At 39.6% G+C, this 10,358-nt stretch overlaps 1 long non-coding RNA gene across 1 annotated transcript; it reads right to left on the reverse strand.

The window, feature by feature from the left end:
• Positions 1-759: 759 nt before the first annotated feature.
• LOC140501211 (uncharacterized) lies at positions 760-9,986 on the reverse strand. The gene is made up of 2 exons (XR_011966093.1): positions 9,720-9,986; positions 760-1,720 (listed from the first exon to the last, which is right to left on the reverse strand). It is a non-coding gene; the product is annotated as an uncharacterized lncRNA (long non-coding RNA).
• Between the last annotated feature and the right edge of the window lie 372 nt (positions 9,987-10,358).

Raw genomic sequence — 10,358 nt, forward strand, 5'->3', positions numbered from 1 at the left:
AGACATGCATGACTAAAGGTGTCTGAGGAGAGGTCAGAATTAAACATAAAGATCTGGGAATTCTCAGTAACAGTTGAGGTCATAGCTGAATACATAAGGAGTAGATGAACTCTCCCTGAATGAATGTAAAATGAAAAGATCAGAGGGCTACAGATGGTGGACTGAGCTTTTGGATGGAGGAAGGAGAAGTCATCAATGGGGAAAGGGCATCCAGGAACACTAGCTTTTTGAAGAATTTGCTTGGTCATGCTCAGAATGTCTTCTATGCTGAACCACAGAGGGCCACCCGGAAGAGCCAAGGGCTTTGTCATCCTCAAAGCACCCAAGCAATAAAGGGAGGAGGGACAAGGGAGTAAGCATTTAGTAAGCATGGACTGTGTGCTAAGTATTATGCTAACTACTTTACAGATATTCTTTCATTTGATCCTGACAACAACCTGTGAAGTTTGCACTATTATTATTCCTACTTTACAATTGAAGTGGCTAAGGCAGACAATAATTCAGTGACTTGCTTGGGTTCAAAGAACTAATAAATGTCTGAGGCAAAATTGGAGCTCAGATCTTCTTGACTCCGATCCTGGTACACTTAGGCACTGTGCCAGGGCAGCATCGTTGCTAGAAACAGACAGAACAGCACTATGTATGTTCTATAAAACTCTTGGTTACTTATAGATGAGGAAACCAAGGCCCAGGGAAGTGAAGCTGGCTCCTGAATAGGCTAAGAAGTCACAGAAGTAGGGATTCCAACACTGGTTTAAAAATTTTTTTAGGGGAGGTGATCAGGGTTAAATACCTGAGTGCCTGAGGTCAGATTTGAACTCAGGTCTTTCTGACTCCAGGGTAAGTACTCTATCCACTGTACCACCTAGCTACCTTCTTTTTCATTCAGGATTATCCTTAGCTTTGCAGGGTATAATATTTTTGGCCAGAACCCCAATTATTTTGCTCTTTGGTATATAGTGTTCCAAGACCGGCAGTCTTTTAGTGTCACCACTGTGTGATTCTAATTGTGGTGCTGGCATATTTAAATTGTTTTTTTTTCTTGTTGCTCATAATATTTTATCCTTATCTGGGGTTTTGGAGTTTGACTGTAATATTCCTATGCATTTTCCTCATAGGATCTCTTTCAGGTGATGATAGGTGGATTTTTTTCTATTTCTACTTTCCTCTCTTGTTCTAATACTTTTGGACAATTTTTAAAAACTATTTCTTGTGTTATTGTATCAAGATTCTTTTTTTTTATCATACCTTTCAGGTAGTCCAATTATTCTTATATTTCTCTTCCTGATCTGTTCTTCAGATCAGTTGTTTTTTAAATGAGATTTCACATTGTCTTCTTTTTAAAAATACTTTCTATCTTATTTTATTATTTATTGATCTCTATAACCTTACTGGCTTCCCCGTGCCAAATTCTGATTTTCAAGGAGACGTTTTCTTCCTTAGGATTCTGACTAGCCTTTTCTTATTGGCTAACTTTCTTTTCATAATCTGTTTTTCTTGGATTGTTCTTATTTATTTATTTTTAAAAGTTTTTCCTCAATGTCTCTCATTTCATTTTTAAAGTCTTTTGTTAAGTTCTTCTATGAATTTTTTTTTGACCATTTGACATCACTCTTTGGGCGAGGAGAGGTTTTCTTTGCTTCAGTATCTTCCTCTGAAGACAAACCCATCTTCTCTATTCCCGTAGTAACTCTCTATGGTTAGAGTCTTTCTTCTTTTTCTATGAATTTTAAAAACAAATTTGTGTTAGCTTAGTTTTTATAATAATTTCTAGTCCTGGGGTACTTGGGATGGTTCAGATCATCTTTCAGTTCTCCCCTCTGGCCAGGAACTGGAACTAAGACCCCTAGCTTCTATATCAGTAAGCACCTCAACATACCCAGGGGGCCCACTTTCACAGGTTCTTAGGTCTACATTCATAAAAGGAAAGCAATTTTCAAGGGGTTAACAATCACTTTAATCAAGCACATGTGTCATTCCTTTAACCAAGTTCATATATCATTCAGTTAGTTCAGGGAGTCAGCACCCTGAATTTCAGAGAAAATACAGAGAAATCAAAAGATCAACAGATATGACTTACTCAGCCTGAATTCAACAGTCAATTGGACCCCAACTGTCTGACCATCATTACCAGAGAGGGAAGCATGACATTTGGGTTCTCAAAGCTGGGGGCCTCCTTAGCAGCTTCCCAGAGTCCTCATCTGGTACTCAAACCTTCTTACTAAAAACTAAGCCACAAAGCAAAACCTCAACTCAGAGCATTTATACCTTTTTTGGAGCTAGAGGGCATCACAACCCTTTGATCCAGTGCCTCAATAGAAAAAAACCAAAGGTACTTGGGACCCTCCTACAAAACAACTCGCCTAATCAAACTTCCCACAAGGAACAGGCCCATCAATGGGTGGGAAAGATCTTTAATGACATTATAATAATTAACAATACAAATACATACACTGTTTCTACTTAAAGAAACTCTTTTTTCTGTGCTTTACTCCTTCTAAAGACTCTTGATTGATAAAGATAAGATTCAATCAGAGGCACCTGATTATACTAAAACAAAAACAGCAAAAGATCCTATTTTGATTGCCATCACAGCTTCCCATAAGTGCCCACTGCCCCACTGCTTCTGCACTCACTGGGCATGGGCTGGTTCCTTCTTGCCTTCCACCATGTCTCTGCAACACAGCTGGGTCTGGCATTCCCTCTATTTTCCCCAGCTCAGATGCTCAACACCTAAAAGTTCTTGCACCTGGGGCAGAGGCAGCCTCCCAACGCAGCTAACCCCATGACTTGTGGTTTGTTGTTTAAGTGGACCTAGAACCTTGTGTGGAGGTGTTTACTTTTCATAGGGACCAAACCTTGTCCTGGGACTTTTCTTTAATTCTTCTCTGACTGTCCCAGACTCATAGCTTGCCCCTCCTCATATTTTTACCCACTCAATATTCACCCAGAGGTGCTGTTTCATCTCTTTGGTAGGGGAAAATCTTGAGAGCTTGGAATTTTCTGACCTACTCCATCATCTTCCCAGAATCCTTCTTGAATACTGGTTTTTTGAGCCCAAATCTAGGGGTCTGTCTATTGTACCATATTCCTCCTTCGTCATGGAAACAGGGGAGTTTATAATTTGTTTCGGTAAACCTCAAGATTGTACATTTGAAAAAGACCAGGTATGATTGGTATCTCCACAATGGTCCTGAATATTGTGCCATCTAGGATGGCTGCTGTCTGTAAGAAGTATTTGCTATTTATCATTTCAAGCTGTATAATCTTTATCCCAGTAAGTCAAGGATGGCATCTTTCAGCATAGTCTGAAAATGTACATAAGATCCCTTGAGGTCTTGTACCCAGTCTCATAGTGCGCAGAGAGTCATTAGAGGTGGAGAGATAACCCCTTTGTAATGGTAGTACCAGGGAGTTGCAGGGTTACAAATTCCATCAACATGTTGTGAATAGTCTGGATAGCCAAAGAGGGGCAGTGTTGAGCTGACTGCATCTCCAAAGCCAAACTATCATTAACTAGGATACAATCATGGATAACTTGATCCCTTTCCAACCTAATTCAGAGCTTCCATTATGTGTCCTTAGAGTTGGACCAAATTTGTCCAAATATCATTTTGTTTACCTGACCTAGTTAAATGGCTTAACTTTTCTAACTGGATTTATAGCTTTTTTTCTTTAGATTCATAGAATTTTAGAGTTGGAACCCGACTCCCAGACTTGAAGGCCAAGGTTTTACTTGCCTCTATTTTTAATAGTCTATTTTCTATCTAGTTCTGCTAATTATACATTGGGTATTTCTATGTGCCTTTCTGGTAATATCTATGTGCTCAGATGACCTCCATTGGTCAGAAGGATAGAAGCAGGAAGGCTGGGTGTTCTAGACTCACCTAGAATTATTGTTGGGGTTTGTAATGATTCATTCTTGTGTAGGAAGTTCATTGCTAAGCAACTCCTGAGTAAGGAGCAGTCAGAATGTCCCATACTCCTCCTACTTAAGACTACAGTTGAAGGAGAGAACATTTTCCTTTTTCCATTCATTTGTGCTGGATTTTGGAGTTGCCAAGACGAGGGGTGAAAAGAGACTTTTAGATAAGGTGGGGTAGTGTGTCCCCTTCTTAGTGATAATCTTGCAGATTCCCTTTCAATCACTCCTTTATCCTATCCATGCTCATATATTTAGCCTGCCTATGTATCTATGTTGCTATGAGCTAGTCACAAGTTTCCAAATGACGTGGGTCCATCACTTTGCCTCTGTGGGCCTCAGCTTCCTCATATGTAAATTGAAGGGGTTGGATTAGATGGTTTGTAAGGATTTTTGAATTTTATGAATTTGTGTTTTTCCATATTGGAATAGAATTCCATATGAAAGGTAGGGACAATATCTTTGCTGTCATCCAATGACTCCTAGCATAGAAATGATCAAATTTAGAACTAGAAGGAATGTGAGAGATCATTTTATCCAACACTTTTATTTTATATACAAGGAAACTGAGGCCGATAGAGATTAAGTGACTTGCTAAGAAGTCACAGAAGTAGTAACTAGCTAAGTTAGATTTAAAACCAATTCCTCACTTAAAATTCAGTATTCTTTCCAGAATGGCACTTATTGCAAACACCAAATGTTCAGTACATCATTGTTAACTAAAATATGTGTGTGTGCACTATTTTGCCATGCACTGACAATATGCTGTTGTATCTTTATGATATATTAATAACTCACATTTGTAAAGCAGTTGTATGGTTGTTCAGTTGTTTCTGAATCTTTGTGAGCCCATTTGGAGTTTTCTTGGTAAAGATAGTGGAATGGTTTGCCATTTCCTTCCCCATATCATTTTACAGATGAAGAACTAGGGCAAACAGACTTAAGTAACTTATATCATGTAGCTACTGAGTCCCTGAGGCCAGATTTGAACTCACGAAGATGAATCTTCCCAGTTCTAAGCCCAGTGCTCTATTCACCACACCACCTAGCTGCACTTTGGTGCCCACAAAGACTTTCTTTGTAATATTCTGTATTCAACCCAAGTTACCAAGTATATATAGTACGTCTTATCTCTACTGCATGTCATGCATATCTCCCCATTGTTTCTTCCAATACAGCCTCTACTCTGGTTTAGGTCTTCATCACTTTTCACTTAGATTATTGCAATAACCCCCAAATTGGTCTCTCTGAAGTCAGTCTCTTCTCTCTATAATTTGAGTGGAGTAATAGATTGGACAATGGATCAGTAGCCAAGATCTAGGTTCGAATCCAGATTCAGACAATTACTACTTGTGTGACCTTGGGCAAATCATTTTGCCATTCTGAGCAGTCTCCTCATCTGCAAAATGAAGGGGTGAGACTCCATGACATCTACTGTCCTGTCCAGCTCTAAATGTATGAGCCTGTGGTCCATTTCCCACACAGCTGGCAAATTTATATGCTTAAAGCTGTGATTATCACCTCCTTGCTTAAAAATCTCAGCAGTTCCCTATTACTTATGGGCTGAAATACAAACTGCAACCTAGTATTTCAAATCTTCCACATTCTAGCTCTCTTCTACTTTCCTAGGCTTATTTTAAGCCTTAAAGTTAAAATAAATTTAAATCTTATTTTGTCTTCCTTCACAACATTCCAGTTAAACTTTCCTGTGTACTTTTTCCTAAACACATCACTCTCTATCCCATCCCATGCCTTTGCACCAGTCACCTCTTGTGTCTGTTATACACTCTTTTCTTACCTCTTCCTCAGAGAATCCATACCTTGCTTCAAAGTACAGTTCAGGAACCACATCCTGGGAGAGGCATTTCCTAATTCTTTCAAGTTATCAGTGCTCTCTCCCTCTTGAAATGAATTCGTATTACTTTGTATTTACTCATTTGAGTGTTATATCCTTGAGGTTGAAGGTCATTTTTGTCTTTGTATTCTGTGTGCCCAACACAGAATCTTGCACATAGTAGATATTTAATACAAGTTTGTCGAATTGAATTGAACCAGAAAAAGTAAGTAGTATAAGTGACCATTTTCCTTCTGTAGGAGTCCCTGAAAGCTACATAGAACTTCAAAAATACTCTTTTTTTTTGGAGCAGCATCTGTTCCAAACCACAGATCACAAGCTTCTACCTAATGCTTTTGCAGCTCCTTTTTTCTTTTTTTTAACCAGCCCAAATAAGAGGACAAATTAATTTAAAGCAGAGGCTTTAATTTAAAAGAAATAACACAGTAAATGACAAGCAAAGGCATTATTATGAAATAGGGGTCTACTCTCACAGATTCCCTTACTGTTGTGAGAGGGACCACATATAGACCGGACAGCTCATTTTCATAGGGTTGCATCCTAGCTTTATCTTTCTAAGTACGAAGCTGGCGCTGGCTACTTTCCCAAGTAGCTGCTAATGTCATGTTCTAGGCATTTTTGAAAAAAAAAATACTGGCTTTCCTTATTTTGCCCAGTCTGGAAGTGAAGCAGCTACTCAACAACCTGTTCCCAACAATCAGCACTGAAGTTTTAACTTATTCTGTTTTTCTGATCTGGGTCAATTCCTTTCTCCTGGGAGTTCGCCATAATGATGCCTGACTTAATGTAGACACTGGATCAGCTTTGGTCCTGCTGCAGCTCAGAAATTTGAAACTCAAGTAATCTACTAGCCTCAGTTTCTCTAGCAGCAGGGACTACAGATGTTTGCCACTACCTATAACTGGACATCTTTGCCCACCATGCTACTGGTTCTCTGTTGAATTACAGTGGCCTCTTCTCCAGAGACTCTTGACTTCTCATGACTAGAGAGTATCAGAAACCTGAAGGATGTTAAAAGAGAGATTAATAGTTCATTTATTCATAAATATATGTTTGAAATATTGAGGCCTTCCTATATATAAGAATTTATCTCTCAGTCATTTAAGAATAGCAATAAATTCCATCTTGATACAGTTAGGACTGAAAGAGAAACTTTTTGAAGACTGGAAAAGAAATGTGGATGGTACCTGGGCAGCACCTGTAATAGGACATGCGGACAGGGGTCTCTGGAGATGGTCTCTTCACAGCCACTTTGTTAGTCCTGATTCCATATAGCATCAAGAAGATTTTCAGGGGTGGGAAGCCTGCAGCCTCGAGGCTATATGAGGGCTTCTAGGTCCTCAGGTGTGGCTTTTTGACTGAGTCCAAGTTTTACAGAACAAATCCTTTTATTAAGGGGATTTGTTCTATGAAGTTTGAATTCAGTCAAAGGGTCATACTTGAGGACCTAAAGGACTGCATGTGATCTCGAGTCTGCAGGTTCCCCACCCCTGCTTTTGATCATAGTTTATTTTTTTCAGACCCAGACTCTGTATGAGAGAGAACAACTTGAAGGCCTTATCTGACCACTGATCCCATCATTATACGTGACAGTAGCTGACTGAATATTTCTTTTTTGGTTTCTTCTTTATTGCATCAGGTCAGGGGCCTTTTATATAGAGAAAAATATTTGGAAGGGTGTTCCCATAGGTTATGTCGATGTATGCATTTATGTAACTGAATTTTGTAAAAACAAAGTCGAGTAAGTTAAAATCATTTTTTTAAAAAAAATCCACATCGAGTGAACTTCATCATCCTGCTTCTTCTGCCCTCTCCCCCCATTAACTGGGTTCTTTCTACCACTGGTGAGTTTCTTCTGGAACCTCCATTTTGAGGAAGGGCTCAGACCAGTTGTCCTTCATTCTTCATACTTCACCATCCCTAGTACTGTACATCCACCCTCTACTTTTCAGCTCACTTTTGCACATTGTCTTCACTATTTGAATATAAGCACCTTCAGATGGAAAAAAAAATTTTTTTGCTCATATATGAATCCCCAGCACTGAGCATAGTGCTCACATAGTAGATGCTTAATAAATTTTGTTGACCTGACTTCACTTGATGTTGCAAAATTTAAGATATTAAAAAATAAATTTGAATAAATTTTAAAATTAATTCAACAGCACTACATTAGGAACTAGGAATGAAAAGACAAAAAAACAATCCTTGCCCTCATTCTAGGAGCAGTAGGATGGGAAATGACAAGTATACAGATAAGTATAAAAAAAGATACATTGTGGTGGGAACAAAAGAGAGATGTAGACAGAAGATGCCAAGAACAAGATGCTAAGAAAGTGTATTTTTCATTAAGAAGGATCTGAGAAGGCTTCAAGGGAAAGATGGTGCCTCAGCCAAGCCTTGAAGGAGAAGAATTCTAAAAGGCAGAAATGAGTTCATGTATGCAGGGCAGCTTGTGCAGATGCTAATCTGATATAGGTTTTTAACTCCTCAAAACTGATTTAGCTCCTTGTAGATATAGCTATGGACACATAGCGAGGTGGCACTGTGGATAGATTGCTGGGTCTGGAGTCAGAAAGACTCATCTCCATGAGTTCAAATCTGGTTTCAGACACTTACCAGCTTATGTAATCCTAGGCAAGTCACTAAACTTTGTTTGACTCAGTTTCCTCAATTGTAAAATGAGCTGGAGAAGGAAATGGCAGACCACTGTAGTTATCTTTCCAAGAAAACCCCAAACAAATTCACGGAGAGTTGGACATAACTGAAACAGCAACCACAATAGATAAAGCTATGGTCTCATTCAGATGCCGTTGGAGTAATCATCTGGCATGTTCATTAGAGCCAAGATTCATCTTTTACAAATATCTATGAAAATACATTGGATATACATGTACACATGTCATGCTATCGCTAAGTCTCTGTCCTTTAGCATATTGTTACTAGTTACTTATAATTCAAGACATGTTTTAATGCTTGGAGAAATTCTTGGATAAAGGGAGGGATACTTTCCCTACAGAATATGCACTAGTATTTAAGTTTTAAACAGTCATACATCTTCTCATAATAAAGACATACCTTTTACAAACTATTTTCTGCATAAAAAACCCCCAGGATTACAAGAGTTGAGAATTTTAATCTGAATATCAAGATACATTGAAATGTCTTGGGACTTCTATCTACATCCCTCCGAATGGAGCTGATTCTGTCCAAGTTCATGATAAAATTGAACCTAACCTGAATGCTTCAGCTATGAATTCAAACGTGTAACAATGGCTGTTTTCTAGAATTTAGGGCAGAAGACGTAAAGTCTGAAAATATGGAGTCTTCCTGGTTTGGTCACTGACTATACAGTCTTAAATTGGATGGTTCCAGTATTGTCTCCTCTTCCCTCAATTCTGTTCCCTAGAAATTGAGGATGACAGTATTTGGCACCTCCCCCATAGGTCCATGAGAAGGAATATTTAAAGAAAAATTTATACCTCCAAATCATGAGAATAAAGAGAAAGTCTATGAATGCAACATTGAATTCTGGTTACAACCATTGCTTGGGGTAGACCTGGAATAGCCAGCTAGTGGGGAGGAGCTGCCTGTGTTCCAATAACAGAGGCCCAGACCTTGAGGCCAGAATGAGAAAGTCAGAAGTAACACAGGTATGGAGGCAGCCGGGAGCCCTGGCTTGTATTGTTCAGGAGATCCTGTTTTGTTCCCTGGGTATTCTTCTCCAGAGCAATCATGGGGCAGAGTTGTCTTTCATCTTTTTTTTAAAATTTGACCTCTGATAACTCTTCACATGTTTTGCTCAGCTGTTCTTTCAGTCCCATTGCCAAATAAGGCCTGAACCACATTCAGACCTGGCCAGTCGGCATCAGGAGGGCTTCTCATCAGAGCATTAAAAATACCTCCATTTATAAATAAATAAATAAGGAAAATAAAAATACCCACCAAGCCTTCAGGCCACACAATAGCTGGAAGGCGGGAGTGCAGTGGTGTTTTCCTCTGTCAGTTGGTCACTGTGTTCTGTAAGCACTTCCATCCTGTCCAGTCCCTTGGTTAGTCTCCACCTGCTAGCAGCCTGGCTCTTGGAGGGAGGCTGACCTGGCCTCTCCCTCATTTTGCTGGCGCCAGCGGCTTGATGGGCCTTGTACTCTGATTATTTGTGTTAACAGTTAATTTAGCACCATGGGCCACGTGTGCCAAAGCTGCCTTCACTTCCTCTAGTCTTCCAACAAATGGGACTTTTATGAGATGCCTTTCACAGCAACTCCTCCCCTGCCCTGCCCCCAACGCTCCCCCTCCTCATCCCCCCTCCATCTCAGCTGTAATCTTTTCTACATCTTGCAGGAAAAGAGCTATTTCTGGCAGCTCCATCCTCGCCACTCACACCACTCAATCTGATTTAATGGAGATTTATAGACTCAGGGCTGTGTAGCCCTGAGGCGCTTTCCTGTTGAGCGGTTTTTTTTTTTTTGTTTTGGGTGCCTGTGTTACGTGTGGAATTTTTTTTTCTTAGCTTTCTGGTGTTACAGCTTAGATGACTGACTGCTAGCGTGACATAGTGTGCATACTTTATGTTTTTCCCCC

This window comes from Notamacropus eugenii, chromosome 4, assembly GCF_028372415.1.
Source record: "Notamacropus eugenii isolate mMacEug1 chromosome 4, mMacEug1.pri_v2, whole genome shotgun sequence".
Lineage (NCBI taxonomy): Eukaryota > Metazoa > Chordata > Mammalia > Diprotodontia > Macropodidae > Notamacropus > Notamacropus eugenii.